Source organism: Canis lupus, chromosome 16, assembly GCF_011100685.1.
Source record: "Canis lupus familiaris isolate Mischka breed German Shepherd chromosome 16, alternate assembly UU_Cfam_GSD_1.0, whole genome shotgun sequence".
NCBI lineage: Eukaryota > Metazoa > Chordata > Mammalia > Carnivora > Canidae > Canis > Canis lupus.
In genome coordinates, this window is record NC_049237.1 from 25,717,486 (window position 1) to 25,733,412 (window position 15,927).

Sequence of the window (15,927 nt, forward strand, 5' to 3'; positions counted from 1 at the left end):
ATTCTCAGTCACTCATTCATCTTCCCCTTTCTTTATAACCTTTTAGTTACTGATGTAATAACTCTTGAGATTAGAAGTGTGTGTGAGAATTAATTGTGGTAACTTATTAAAATATAAATCACAGTCTTTTCCTTCGATTTTGTGGAGCTAGGTTGGGGCCAGCCATCTGCTGTTTAACTTGTATGGTAGAAGAGCTGGGCTTCCACTTGGAAAACATTTTATAACCATGAGGCATGGTGAGGCCAATACAGGACAGGCTTGGGCAACACAGAAAAGGTATTTCATGCCTCTCTAAACTGATTTTCTTTAAGCATTTATTCAATATTTAATCTGTGGCATTTGTTCAGTGATATATTTATTTGGAAACTTAATACTTCTATTAATAAATAATCAGAGAAGATTTACATAATAAGTCACTTCTACTCTCTGAAGTTAACTTCATGCTGTGAAGATAGCTCAGTGGACAGGATTATAACACAAATTATTCTGATTTGGAATTTAGATTTTTGAATGCCAATTTCAGAGGACTATCATCTATCTTAGATCTGCACATGCAACATGCAAGTATTTAATTTTAAATTTTTAACTTACCTTCGAGGCCGCTCTGGAATGCAGGACCAATTAACACCTTACTAGTTACCTAATAAGTCCCTATGGAAATCTGAGTTAATTGGAATAATAATTCCTATTTATTGTAGTGATATTTTCATGTTCTTTTCAGATTGGCAAGACTGGTCGCCCATCTCCTCTTCCCAAAATCCAATCAGGTGAGACTACTGGATGTGAGTAGGACAGAGAGAAAGCCTGGGGCTTGGACCAGGCTCTAGATAATGTCAAAGGTCACAGTGAATGACCCAGAATAGCACTGTTATCCAAATATGCCCAAGGTGTTGGATGTCAGGACACTCCACAGGGTTCTCAGGGAAAAGTGGTAGTGGTAGGTTCAGTGTAGTCTATTTATTTGGAAAAAACCCTAGTATGCAATTAGTACTGTAAGGGAGTAGGATTCTCAGAAGGGATACTTTCAAGAGTCGGGCAGGTGTCAGGGCTCCATCACTTGGCCTGAGTTCAAGGCAGAGTCCAGACCTGGAGTGACCAGCAGGAGCCCACACGTAGATGGTATGTACCCTGGGCTGCAGGGCCACTGGGTATCTAGAAGTTCAGTGTTCAATCTAAAGCCACAAGCCTATGTTTTAGGGCAGCTGGCTATAGCCCACTCACAATTGCCTCAAAACTCTTCTGTCTGGATCAGGATTGTCTCAGGATATAGGAAAAATTGTCTTAGACTTTAAACAACTGCTCTTAGTTCCAATGGCTAGGAAAAGAATAACTGGGTAACCTCTAATAATAGGGCTTTATGAAGTCTTTAACCTGTTTGAAAGATAAATGCTGATTGTAGAAATAATAACTCCAAAGGTCAAGTGTTAAAGGAATGGTGTGATCTTCAGGTTTACATAGAGTTACCCCCTCTTTAGAAGCCTGGAAACGTGTATGAAATGGAATTTCACTTCCCACACTTGCAGCATTTCTCCTTTTCATAGTACAGAGCCATTCCTCTAGTTCAGGCACTGTGCTAAGTGTAATGTGTACATGCACATATGCGTATTTCTGACTTACTCCACATGATAGCCTAAGATTTAGTATCATTATATAGATGAGCAAAATGAGTCTTCAAGAGGTTAAGTAACCTACCCAATCACAGGTAAGTGGTATAGATGGGATCTGGACTCTTTCAATCTGCCTGTGGATGCTGTCAATAACCATATTGCTCTGCTGTCGAGGGCTACATTGTATATAGTGTATATGGTGAAGGTTGTATCATATATAGAGTATATAGTAAAGGCTCTATTATCTATGGAGTATATAGGGAAGGCTATAACATGTGTAGAATATATAGCGCAGTTAAAGGAACACAGGGGTGGGAGGAGACAATAGGGCTCTAATTGGCAATCTGCCCTTATTAAACTTTCTTAATTCACTTATTTTCCATTCATTAAAGCAAACAAACAAACATCTTTAGAGTGTCTTCTTTTTTAAAAAAAATTTTTATTTATTTATTAGAGACACACAGAGAGACAGAGGCGGGGGGTGGGAGCAGAGACACAGGCAGAGGGAGAAGCAGGCTCCATGCAGGGAGCCTGACGTGGGACTCCATCACAGGTCTCCAGGATCATGCCCTGGGCTAAAGGCAGCGCTAAACTGCTAAGCCACCAGGGCTGCCCTTTTAGTGTGTCTTCTATGCCCCAAGCCTTGCTTTAGTTAATAAAACAGGTGAAGATTCCTGTCCTCATAAAACTTAAGTGACAGTTCAGAGTAGAAATGATAAATAATGAACTTAACATATTACAAATATAATGCAAACTATGATTACAAATTACATGCAAAAATAAATCTAATAAACAAATATTGTGTTGTCTGTTAACAACTAAGTCCTATGAGTAAACAGAAAGTACAACGAAGGGACATCAGGAATATGAGGGTCATGCATGGCAATTTTAAATAGGGATAGACTTGGATTCATGAAGAGGGTAGTATTTGATTTAAAAAAAAAAATCAAAAAAAATAAAAAAAAAATAAAAAAATAAAAAATAAAAAATCTTGGTGAAAGTGAAGGAGTTCATGAAGCAGATGTCAGAGGAGAAAAGTCCAGGCAGAGGACCTGGACAGTGTCCGTCTTAAAACTAGAGCTCACCTGGGATGTTTGAAGAGCAGCAGGGGGCCAGAGGGGCCAGAGTAGCTGGAGTGCAGTGCAGTCAGAGATGATGGGTTTGAAGTCTCGAAGGGCCTCTTACATTGTCATAAAGAATTTGCCTCTCAAAAATAAAAAATAAAAAAAAATAAAAAAAAGAATTTGCCTCTCACTTGGTAGGAAATGGGTAGCCATGGCAGAGTCTTGAGAATAAGAGTGACATGACCTGAACTCACTTTTTAAAAAAAATATTTTTAAAATTTAAATTCAATTTGCCAACATATAGTATAACACCCAGTGCTCATCCCATCTAGTGCCCTCCTCAGTGCCCATCACCCAGTTACCCCATCTCCCCAACCTCCCCCTTCTGCAACTCTTTGTTTGTTTCCCAGAGTTAGGAGTTTCATAGTGGTTTGTCACCCTCTCTAATTTTTCCCCGCTCAGTTTCCCTCCTTTCACTTATAGTCCCTTTCACTATTTCTTATATTCCCCATATGAGTGAAACCACATGATGACTGTCTTTCTCCAATTCAAAACCAATGTACAGAAATCAGTGGCATTTTTATACACTAACAATGAGATTGAAGAAAGAGAAGTTAAGGAATCAGTCCCATTTACAATTGCACCCAAAACCATAAGATACCTAGGAATAAACCTAACCAAGGACATAAAGGATCTATACTTTAAAAACTGCAGAACACTTCTGAAAGAAATTGAGGAAGACATCTTAAGATTTGTATGGAATCAGAAAAGACCCCAAATAGCCAGAGGAATTAAAAATTTTCTAAAAGTTTCTAAAGTTAAAAAGTTTCTAAAAGTTTCTAAAGTTAAAAAAGAAAACTAAAGCCATGGGCATCATAATGCCTGACTTCGAGTTGTACTACAAAGCTATGATCATCAAGACAGTGTGGTACTAGCACAACAGACACATAGATCAATGGAACAGAATAGAGAACCCAGAAATGGACCCTAACTCTATGGTCAACTAATATTTGACAAAGCAGGAAAGACCATCCACTGGGGGGGAAAAAAAAAAAAGCAATCTCTTCAATAAATGGTGTTGGGAAAATTGGGCAGCCACATGTAGAAGAATGAAACTGGACCGTTCTCTTATACCATACATAAAGATAAACTCAAAATGGTTGAAAGAGCTAAATGTGAGACAGGAATCCATCAAAATCCTAGAGGAGAACACAGGCAACACCCTTTCTGAACTTGGCCACAGCAACTTCTGAACTCACTTTTTAAAAGGATTATTCTGACTGCCATGCTGAGAATAGACAATAGAGAAGTAGGAATGGATACCAAGAGACTCATTATGATGAAGCTGCCACAGTATCCAAGTCAAACTGCACAATGGCTTGGCCTAAGATGGGAGTGATGGTTGGCGTTGTCAGGAGTGGGGAGTGAGGTGAGGAGATTGGTAAGATTCTGGATTTACTTTGAGGGTTGAACCATCAAGTTTTCTTGATGGATGGGATGTGGGATGTGAGAGGAGAGGAACCAAAGGTGACTCCCAGGAGTCATGGGGATGAGCCTCTGGAAGGATGCTGTTATGTCGTGAACTTTAAAGACAGTGACATTGGCAGATTTGGAGTCAATATTATCTGCTCATATTAAAGCATGTCAAACTTGAAATAGCTATGCGACATCCATAGTTTTGAAGGATCCCATTTAATATATGGGCCAGAGTTCAGGAGACACCTAAACTGAACATATTAAATCCAGGAGTCATCAGTTTATAGATGGTATTATCAGACAAGTTCCTGCAGGAAACAGTGACATGTTCAAAGCTTTTAACAGAAAAGAATTGAATAAAGGAGCTACTTACAGAGGTGTTGGCAGGATTAAAGGGGTTTATAAGGCATGGTCAACATCAAGGAAGTAGCAAAGATGGACAGCTGTTACCATTTTTAGGTCTGTTGAAGAAACAGAGAGGAGATGGTGTGCCTGAAACCCTGGGAGAGGTACAGCCATGGAAAACTCCATCTCCTATAGTTAGTTACCTTCTACCAGCTAGAGTCAGAAGCCAGTCAGCAAGGGGGCCTGGGAAATATCTGCAGTGGCCTGCCTCTTGGGGAAGAGGAGGGTAGAGAAAGAATAGGGGGTTGAGACTAGGCAGAGAACCAACAGCACAGGTCAGTACGAAGCCTGAAGATAAATAAAATCTTTAAGGGAGTGAGGGGGAATAGTGAAAAGAAAGGACAAAGGACTGAGCCTGGAGCTCTCCATCATCAAGAGGTTTGCAAGAAGAGGAAGAACTAGCAAAGGACATTATAAAGAAATGGCCTTGGGGTAGGATGAACAGCAGAAAGTGTATAATCCTGGAAGCCAGACAGGGTGTGATCAACTGGGTCAAATGAAGCTCATGAGTCACTTGAGATGCAATCTGAGAATGGACCCTTGGATTTAGCAAATGGAAGTTACTGGTGTCCTTAACAGGAGCCATTTCAATGGAGTGGAGGAAACAAACACCTAATGGCAATGGTTTTCAGGGAGGACAGGGTGAGAGGAATTTCAGACAACAAGATAAACAATTTTTTTTTTTTTTTGATCTAGGAGTTTTGCTGCAAAGAGGAGCATAACCATGGGACAAAAGGTAGGGAAAAAAACATAGTCAAGAGAAATATTTTTTGAGATGTGTAACATGCAAATCCCCATCCATGATTATGGGAAAGATCCAGAGGAAGAAAACTGATCAGGAAAAAGGGGATGGGGGACAAATACTTAGATGATGTCTTATCTTAGCTCATGTTTCTTCTGTGGAAATAGGGTCAGAATCTTCCTGAAAATTCTTCTAGAACCAACTTTAAGGGGTTGTTTGGAGAGTGAATGGGGAGAGTGAATGAGGTACTGTGTGGCACCCTCACTAGTGTCCAGGACCATTAGTGTCAGCATTTCCAACCTCCCCACCTGGATCTCAGAGCACTCTCAGTCCCCCCTCCACGGCAGGAACAGCCAGTTACCTGGCACTTTCTAGGCATCAGGCACTGAACTTCATAAACGTTAACACACATCTTCCCAACAACCCAGAGCTCTATCTCTAATTTGCGGATTAAAAAAGCCTCAAGGAGGTTAAGGAGCTTATCAGTCAGAGCTCAGAGGAGGCAGAACCAAATGTATATCCTGGTTGTTATTACAAAGCCCGTATTCTAGTCTGTCTCCTGGGTCAGCCTCACATTAGATGCTTCTTGCCCTGTATCAATTTTTCCTCGGTCTCTCTGGGCTCTTCACTGACTATTCCATCTTCAAAATCTCAACCTCCTCATTCCCAGCTGCTTTCCTCTCAATTAAAAATCATTTCTGCTAACATTAATACTACAGAGCAAGGAGTACTAGTTTTCTTCTAAAATGGGACATTCTTGCGAAGACAGAGCTCCCTCCTCCTCCCACAATGAATCTCTAATGGACTTTCATGTGTGGCAACCAATGGAGAAAGAACAGAGGCTTCCAAAAGCTTCTGAAATCTAGCCTTGCAGGCTATGATCTGTGCCTCTGGGAGATTGCTGTGTCTCTTCATGCTGTTCATTTAGGCTACTACTTTCTCTTCACATTCTCACAACTTTGGCAGGTCTGCACCAAACTGCCCGTTTTCCTGGTTAAAAATTTATCAATTCCAAATACTTGTCCACTTCATTCCAAGTACTCCTCTCTTTCTAGTTCTTTTCTCTCCTATTCTCTCTTCCTCTCCTTGTCTCTCTTCTTTTTTTTTCTTTTTTAAGATTTTATTTATTTATTCATGAGAGACACAGACAGAGGGAGAAGCAGCCTCCCTGTAAGGAGCCTGATGTGACTCAATCCCAGTACCCTGGGATCACCCTGAGCCAAAGGCAGAAGCTCAACCACTGAGCCACCCAGGTGCCCCCCTCTTCCTGTCTCTGTTACATGTGCACTCACGCGCGCGCGCGCACACACACACACACACACACACAGCTCCTGCTTGAAGCTTGGAGAGGATTTGGGGAGAATGGAGTGACCTGTCACTGTTGCTAATAGGTCAGATCAATATCAAGAAATGTGCCACATCCTTCTTCGTTTTCTCATCATGCAGCAATCTATAGCCTTGCCTTCCCTGTAAACCTTTCTCAAAGGTTCCACACTTTTCATTTCTGCTTGTTGTTTTCTGAGCTAGGTCTGCTCTCTCTGAGATATCCGGGACAGAAAAGGAGGAGCTGGTCCTAAATATTCCAAGTTCACATGGATTGTGCTGAGTGCTGTGCTGCCTGTGACATGCGTATGTTCACAGACATGCAGTGTGTATGAATGAGCATGTGTGTGTGTGCATATATGCATGCTCACATGGCTTGGAAGTCAGAGATCTATAACATCTACTTTCCTTTATCCTCAAGGAACTTAATTTACCAGAGGAGGAACACAGTGCAGAAGGATTTATTCTTCCCTAGAAATTAATGTCATATGTAAAAACTCCTTTGCTCTAATGACTTGCTGCAGCAGGCAGTTGGAACAAGAAAATAACATGATCCAGTTTTCAATGATGCTGCTCAACCCTGGTTTGTGATGCCAAGTCTGGATCCCAAAGCTACATGTTCTGATGAAATTCTCACGGGACATGTATCTGACCTTAGGCAGAGCAAGTAAATGTCAATACATTGTGGTTTGAGGGGCTAGACTATTCTGTTTACCCCAAACAGAAATGGCAGCTCCTTGTGCCCACCAAAGTACCTCAGATTCCTGTATTATAAGCCACCTAGGGCTGGATACTGAAGACAGTTGCTGAAAAGTAAACACAATGTATCCAAGTGTATGGGGGGTTATAAATCCATTCATTGCTGATCATAAATTAGCATATCAGATTCGTATTAGGCACCTAGAATATTCCCAGAGAATGGAGTCAGTAAGGGTGTGGTATGCAGAATAATGCATCCCAAAGATGGTCACATCTTAATTCCTGGCACAGTGCATATATTGCCATACATGGCAAAAAGCTCTTTGCAACTGTTATTGGGTTAAGGAATTTGAAATGGGGTAATTGTTCTGGATTATTCAGATGGGCCCAGTGAAATCACACAAGTATTAAGCTTAGAGAGAGGAAGTAGAGAACAAGATGTGATCACTGAAGTAAGTTAAGAATGATGTGACAAGGTGAGGACTCAATCTGCCACTGCTGGCTTTGAAGATGGCTGGAGGGAGCCAAGGCATGTGGGTGGTCCTTAGAAGATAGATAAGGAAAAGAAGCATTCTTCCCCAAAGCCTCCAGAAGGGCACTCAGCCCGGCTAGCATCTCGATTTAAGCCCAGGAGACTTGTATTGGTTGGATTCCTACCTAAAAAGCTGTAAGATAACACATTTGAGTCGCTTCAAGCGGAGACATTTGTGGTGTTCCATTTCTACAGCAATAGGGAACTGACAGAAAAGGACAGTTTTCAAAGAGAGAGTTCAGACTATCAGAAGCCTGGGAAAGAAGCTGGTGGGGGTCGAGAGCAGGCTAGGTTGATGAAGGGAGCCCTGGGAAGACAGGAGGTAGGGCTGGGGAGCTCATGGAGAAGAAATAAAGCATGAGGCAAATATGAGCCAACACAAGGACAGCTCTTGCTTATGCTCTGCGGTGCCATTTATGCAAGAGGTGCCTCTGTGAGGACTGTGGCAGAGGAGGCGGGACTCAGGGAGAAACAGGTGAAAAGGCCCTGCTCACAGCTCCAGGCTCTGCACAGAGAGAGGGAGTGGGCTGGCATGTTGTGCCCTGGTGGCCCCAACTTCTCTTCTAGATCATCAAAGGCATTTCATGTTCCTGTGCTAGCGCCTGCCTGTTCATTCTGGTCTCACCAGCAGAGGTACCCCAGAAAGGACCTTCAAACTCATCAAGACTCTCGGCTATTCAGGTGATGAGATTCCGTGACACGTGATGTTTTGTCAAGAACAGCTTCCCAGACAGAAATGAAAGGTAGGGGAAATAACTGTTTTCAGAGAGCAACCCATATTTTGCAAATGAGTGAGAAAAAACATGTTAAGTTTCAGAAACCTACCACATCTTTTTGGGGTTGCTGAGGTCAAAATGTGCTGGCACACAATTTTCAATGACAAAGGACTCTCAGCTTGTAGCTTCTACAGAGAAATTCTACTTCCACCTGCTCCTGGATCTTAAGCACCATCTACAGAGACAACACTTGGTGCAAGGCAGTAGATAATGATGGACAGAACTAACAATGTTGATCTTTCTGGAAATTATCTTCCCATACACCCAAACCAGATGAACTGGTATAAAAATTATCTGAAAAGAGAGGGACTTAGTGTATTTTATACAATGACAAGGTTTATAATCCAAGCAAGAGACATCTTTCTCTTATCATCCTCCTTAAGAATGCCAGAAGTGTGTACCATCTGAATCAGTAATTGCATGACATGAATTTCTCCAAGTGATCGGTTTCACAGGCTATTGCCAAGGGGCATCCCTCACCCCATCTCTGCACTACTGAGAATATTTGAATGACGGACACTCTTATCACAGTGTTATATTACAACGTGTAATGAACAGAAAACACTACACAAAATGCCAAGAGAATAGACTACAAGAAGAGTGTAGTAATTCCTGGTTACATTTGGCTATGGAACCCATTTACCTCAGCCATTTCCATGGAGAGTATAGTCCTTTCCAGGTGGCCATTTGAAGTTCAGAGGTGTACTTGATTCAATTTTTGGGTTCCCATCTCTGAAGACCCACATGGACTTTGAGCTGTCTCATCTTCACTCTGCCACTGGGACAACAGCCTCCTCTTTCCCTGAGCCTGCTGAATTTCTAACATGCCCTAAATGCTACTGCTGGGCAGAAAAGCCTCTCAAGCACGCCTTGGGGAGATCCTATGGCTGCTATCCTCAAGAATCTGTGAGCCACGAAGGGATCTCCCAATGCCTAGCCAATACTTGTCCACAGCACTAAACCCATTTCTACCCCCAACAAGATGAAAAAGTTCATTTCCTAGTACTCTGCCACCATATTGCTTCTCCTGTTTCCACTCTATCCCTGTCATCTGTTCTTTGCTTTCCAGAAGGATGCTTTTCATTGAAATCCTCTCTCTAGTGTTTTCTGGGCTGTAACCACTATACTTTGGGTCAACATGTTATTCAGTTCAGCTGCTCTCATTGTCAGTCTGTCCATCCTAGAAGTGCTGGCATGGAGACAGTAATCTGCATTTCCTTTTCTCATGTGCCAAAAGTTTGAGAAATTCAGTAGGTTTTGACAAAGGGCTTAAATTTCATAGATCAGAATCTTTTACACTGACCCAGTTAGTATGATATAGTGAGGTGGAAAAAAGGGAGCAGGAAAAGGAGGAAGAGAAAGAAAGGAGTTGGAGGAAGAAAGAAGAAGAAGAAGAAGAAGAAGAAGAAGAAGAAGAAGAAGAAGAAGAAGAAGAAGAAGAAGAAGAAGGAGAAGGGGGAGAAGAAGGGAGGAATAAATAGAAAAGGAAGAGAAGGAAGAAGAGGAGGGGAGGAAGGTTTTTTGGCTTTTTTTATTTTTTTTTATTTTTTATTATTATTATTTTTTTACTGTTAACTTCCAAACTTGAAAAGGAAAACCTTATAACAAGATTATAACTAGCAACCAAACATAACTGGAATTGGCCCTTTGGTCCCTCTACAGGCTGATTAAGAACACACGATGAATATGCCAGGAATCTGTTAACCAACAAGGCCAGGTTTCTGACTTGGGAATGATCAGCTCCAAGAGACACATAGGTCACCTTGCCATTTGCCACAGCCACTGGCATCGAAGGCAGTCACTGCACAGGTGCTGAGGGTGCAAAGACATCTGCAAGAATCCTTCCCGGCTAGGTTCTCCCTGTGCGGTGCTATCATGTGTCTCCTGTTCCCTTTTCACTCGCCCCACCTCTCTCTGTGCCCTTCCTCTGTTCTCACTGGAGCCAGAGGCTGCAAAAAACCCCAAATATCATAATCAAACAGGCCTTTCAAGTCTTTAGGGAACTGATGGGTAAATGAACCATTCCAAAAGTTCTACAGAAAATAGACATTGATCCAAACTTGGAGGTGAAGTGTGTGAAATTGTTTATAAATTGTCTGGATAATTGTAGGCACTGAAGTGGGACGTTAGAGCTTCCATCCTCTCTTGTTTTTGCACAGCTTTAATTAACTCTTAGACAGGAAAGAGAATACTGTTTAAAGCAGAGCAGAGCTGGATTCAAATTTTGCCTTGTAATACTTAAGAATCTGATGTTAGACCAGTCATATTTTCACCAGGTCACGTTTTTGTTTTGTTTTGTTTGGTTTGGTTTTTGTGAGCATTTTTTCCCCATTTTATTTATTTATTTATTTATTTATTTATTTATTTATTTATTTTAAAGATTGTATTTACTTATTCATGAAAGACATACAGAGAGGGGGCAGAGACATAGGCAGAGGGAGGAGAAGCAAGCTCCATGCAAGGAGCACAACCCCTGGATCACACCCTGAGCCAAAGGCAGATGCTCAACCACTAAGCCACCCGGGCATCCCTAAATTTTTTAATTTAAATTCAATTAATTAACATATAATGTAGTATTGGTTTCAGAAGTAGAGTCAGTGATTCATTGGTCTTATATAACACCCAGTGTTCATTATATCACGTGCCCTCCTTAATGTCCATCACCCAGTTACCCGATCCCCCTACCCCCCCCCTTCAGCGACCCTCAGTCTTTTTCCTATGGTTTGTCTCCCTTTCTGACTTCATCTTGTTTTATATTTTCCTCTCTTCACCTATGATCCTCTGTTTTGTTTCTTAAATTCCACATATGAGTGAAATCATGTAATTGTCTTTCTCTGATTGACATATTTCACTTAGCATAATATCCTCTAGTTCCATCCATGTTGTTGCAAATGGCAAGATTTCATTCTTTTTGATGGGTGAGTAGTATTCCATTGTCTATATATACACCACATCTTCTTTATCCATTCATCTGTTGTTGGACATCTGAGTTCTTTCTATAGTTTGCCTATTGAGGTCACAATTTTCTTATTTATGAAATGGAGATAATATTTCTTTGAGCTATTGTAGTAAGACTTAAATGAGGTAGGTTGAGCAAAGCACATAGAATTCGATCTGGCACATACTAGGTGCTCATCCAACTTTGACTTCCTGATGTTTCTTGAATCCTGTTAGAACTAGGACCCTGCATCTCTCAGTCTTCATTCTGTATGAATTGTTATTTTCTCCTGAAGTCTGCTCTTCCTCCCTAACTCCTGATCCATGTGGAGATTCTTGGGCTGGAGAGCATAGAGTCCAAGAGACTGGCATGAGATCTTCTCCCTATCTTTTTCCACTTTGCTTTCTGTCCCTGGAGACGTGCCTGAAAGGATGACACTAGTAGATTCCTGTGCACTTTGTTTCCATTTGGGGATCAATTGGGAGCCTGAGTAGGAAGTTGAGTGAGAGGATAATGATCTTATTAAAAAGATCTTGTAAGGACTTTAGGGATCCTTCCCTGGGAGGTCCATTTGCTCTGGAAGTATCCCTTATCAGAAGATTAAATGCTCCATTCAAGGTGGTCTGCTCTATAGGACTTGCCCTCTTGATTTGGGTAACTGTTTTCTTCCCTGTCCCTTTGAATCTCACCCCCATTTCCTGTACAGTCCCTCATGGTCCCCCTGTACCCTGCCAATACTTCTGTAAGGAGACCATTTGTAAAACAAAACAAAGCAAATAAAAAACAAAGACTCCTCAAATGATCCTAATTGAGCATCATCTGCTTCCCCATAGCAATTCTCATTAACTCGGGGCCAATGTCTCTCCTGCTGCTCAATCAAGAATCTAGAAGTCGGAGACCCCTGGGTGGCTCAGCAGTTGAGCATCTACCTTCAGCTCAGGTTGTGATCCCGGAGACCTGGGATCGAGTACTGCATCAGGCTCCCTGCATGAAGTCTGCTTCTCCCTCTGCCTGTGTCTCTGCCTTTCTCTCTCTCTCTCTCACTCTCATGAATAAATAAATAAAATCTTTAAAAAATATATAGAAGTCATTTGAACCCACTCTCTCAAACTCCTGATTCCCACCAGTCATCCAGTCCTGTCAGATATGCCACACACATATTTCTGGAAGTGGACATTTCCATTCAATTCCAATGATTGTCTTATTGGCTGAGATCTTGATTATTGCTAGACTGTGTTTCCCAGCTTCTGGCCAAATGATTTCCCTGCCTCTGTTTCTACCTTTCTTCGATCCATCCTTTCTGTTCTCATCAGGATGGTACACAGACCAGTTTTCCCAGGTCCCTAGTTTTCAAAAGACAATGTCCAAGTATGCAGCATGGCACAAGTGCTACCACAGTGTAGCACTAGACCAACTCCCCCACTTCCTCTTCAATGCTTCCTCTCCACCTGCTCCCAGCTGCCACCCCTCAGGCCATCTATAAACTCTGCAGTCCAGCCATCTGTGGCCACATCCAGGCAGATTCTGTGGTATAGACTTGCCATGAGAGAAATGGGAATAGCGGGAGGAAGCAATAATTTAAACGGATGGAGTTTCTCATTCCTGTTGTGCTAGATGAACATTTGTCCTGAGATGCACTGAGAGACAGGAGCTGTAAACCCACCCCGCCCCCTCCGTCTGCTCTTCACTCCTTTGCCTCTCCTAGTGTGAGTGCCACCACTCAGCCTAAGGTTTGAAGATAAATACGTTTTGTTGAACATGACTTTGAAAGTCAAGCCAACTCCTTCATCTGCTGCTTAAATGAAGAAACACAATCTTGTTTCAATATTGGGAAACAATCTCTGTTGGATTTAGTAAGGAATGATACATCAGTCTCCTAAGGAGTTTCCAAGAGTATTTTGATGATTGCAAGTTTCCCTTTGCAGGCAGACTGGCTACTGGTGGCTTTGGAATGTCCTACCCTCCTCCATACCAAGGGCCTCTGTCATGCCGCTCATCTGCTGGGAGCATCCTTGCCACCCTCTTCTTTCTAGAGAAAACCTACATCTTCTCCAAGAGTCAGCATAAACAGGAGGTGCTCCTTCTTTTCATCTCTAAAAGCCCTTAGTAGATGCTTCTATTTTGATACTCATTGTGCTCTAACTGGTTACTGGCCTATCTCCCCACTGAACTATATTAGCCCTATGAGGATAGAGGTGAGTTCACTTCTATAGCTCTTGTTGCACTTTGTTTTTCCTTGTTACCTGTCACTTGGTCTGCTAGGGTTCCAACTACGGATCACACCACCTCCCTTGATTAATGTTTATAGCAAGGCTGCAGAGCTGTAGTCATTTATTGAACAGGGCTGGTGCCCTGCTCCATGGCCTGAGAGAGGCCTGGATGCACCAGGGAACCACCAGATGCTGCTCCATTCTGTCACAGGAGAGAGTTTTGTCATAATGTAAAGCCATGTTAACCTCTCAGAGAAGCTGGGGTGGTCAATCACTCACTCTCTTGTGGGTTTTTTCTTTGCAAGAAGCTCAGTCAGTAGCATTGAGTAGTTCCACTCAGCCACTGAGTTGGAGCTTAATTAGAACTTTGCATCATCGCTGTATAAATCAGAATCCAGGCATGCTCAAAGGGTTTAATGAAGGGACTTTACAGAGTTGTATCCAGGGTTACTAATAAGGGACCATGAAATACCCAGATACTGGCAAAAGCATAAACATGATCACACCTAGGCTGAAGGGGCAAGGGGAGGAAGCTGTTCCTGGACCTCAGAAAATAGGGGTCTGCCCCATGCAAGGTGTAGCTATCAACAGGGAAGGAGCAGGAGGTCTAGATGCCCTGAATTTTCTTACCCTTTTCTAATTCTGAAAGTACCTCCTGATGGATGAACCCAGTTGGAAACCCAAAGGTAATGGATCCCTGGATGAGCAGTCCATGAGCATTGGCTCCATGGGGCCCAGACCTGGGAGACAAGGCTGGAGAACAGATTTGGAGGGGCAAATAAAGAATAGTGAATAGTCATTTCGAACATTGTGAATTGTCCATCATACTCTGCAGAGTGGTCTGAAATCCTTAGGGTCTGTTATGAACTGTGTTCCTCCAAAATTCATGTTGAAACCCTAACCCTCAAGGTGATGGTATTTGGAGATGGGATCTTTGGTGAGGAAATGAGGATTAAATGAGATCATAAGAGTGGGGCCCTAAACCGATGGGATCAGTGTCTTTATGAGAAGAGACATGAGCATTCTTTCTCTCTCTTACCCTCCACTCTCTCACTTATACTCCCTTCTTCTCTCCCTCCTTCTCCTTCCCTCCCTCCTCACATGTAACACACACAGAAGAAAAACAGCTATCTATAAGCCAAGAAAGAAGTCTTACCAGAAACTGACCTCACTGGCACCTTGAGATCAGACTCCCAGCCTAAGAACTTTGAGAAAATTATTTTCTGTTGTTGAAACCACCTAGCCTATGATATTTTGTTATGGCAGACCAAGTAGACTAATACAGAGTCCTTGGAAGGGTATGCCAAATTATGGCAGAAGAACCATTCCTTTTTCCACCTACACCAATAAGTATGACTTGGCAAAAATTACTCCATGGGGCTTCCTAGGAAACCAAGATTTCCAACATATTACTTATGATGTTAAAGCCACAAATTACCAGAGATGGGTAAGAAATTTAAATTTCTTTATTTTCTACAACTAATATTAGCTGCTACTTTGAGTTCCAATTTTGCCAGGTAATGAAAACTTACTTTCAGTTAGTTCAAAGGCCTTTTAATATAGTAGCTTCTATAATGCCAAGGTTTGAGGGCGGGCATGTGGTGTTTGATGTCCTCTTGTGTCCACGTAGTTCCCTCTTGCAGCTTCTCATCCTAGCTGCAAGGCTTCCTGTGGGCTGTGACGCCATGTGCCATGTGCACAGGGGAGGCATTCTTCTATTTCTACTCTTTCTGTACTGTGAGAAATTACAAATCTGTTTCAGACCCACCTCCCCAGATACACCACATGGCCATTGGTTTCTTCCCCTTGTTTTCTCCATTTTAGTAGGTTCTCCTTTGGAAGGGTGGGGACTGCAGAGGGATGTCACTGATCCCTTCTGATCTTAGAGTCTCCAGACTTTTCCAGGATCTCAGTCACCTCCTCCCAAAGGCTTAGACATCTCCAATATTAAATTATCTTGGCTTCCTTTCTGATTCCTTCCTCTCCTTCAACCAAGAGAATCATGTAGAGTCTCAGGAATGCAGAAAGCTTGTTTTTCCTATATTTGTCTAAAGTCAAGAATTAGCTTCCTATCTTCATTTTGCTGTATCATCATTCTCCTGGGATAATAAAAGGGGAAATTTTAAAAATAGGAAATTTGGGGGGAAAAAAGAAA

At 42.1% G+C, this 15,927-nt stretch overlaps 1 protein-coding gene and 1 long non-coding RNA gene across 11 annotated transcripts in view; one reads left to right on the forward strand and one right to left on the reverse strand.

Moving 5' to 3' along the window:
• LOC111090282 overlaps positions 1–15,927 on the reverse strand; it is a 119,395-nt gene that overhangs the window by 45,949 nt on the left and 57,519 nt on the right. For 5 of the 10 annotated variants that reach the window (XR_005371440.1, XR_005371442.1, XR_005371439.1 and 2 more), the window contains one exon: positions 15,265–15,507. The exons of 4 other annotated variants lie outside the window; for them this stretch is intronic. The gene's annotated coding sequence lies outside the window, so the exon portion shown is untranslated. Of the gene's footprint in view, positions 1–15,264; positions 15,508–15,927 lie in introns of those variants that run through there. One more of the 10 variants, XR_005371431.1, reaches the window with a different exon arrangement.
• Positions 721–15,927, forward strand: part of LOC119869579 — a 31,571-nt gene continuing 16,364 nt past the window's right edge. The window contains exons 1-2 of the long non-coding RNA XR_005371443.1: positions 721–767; positions 5,249–5,288. This is a non-coding gene — a long non-coding RNA (uncharacterized LOC119869579). The remainder of the gene's footprint in view (positions 768–5,248; positions 5,289–15,927) is intronic.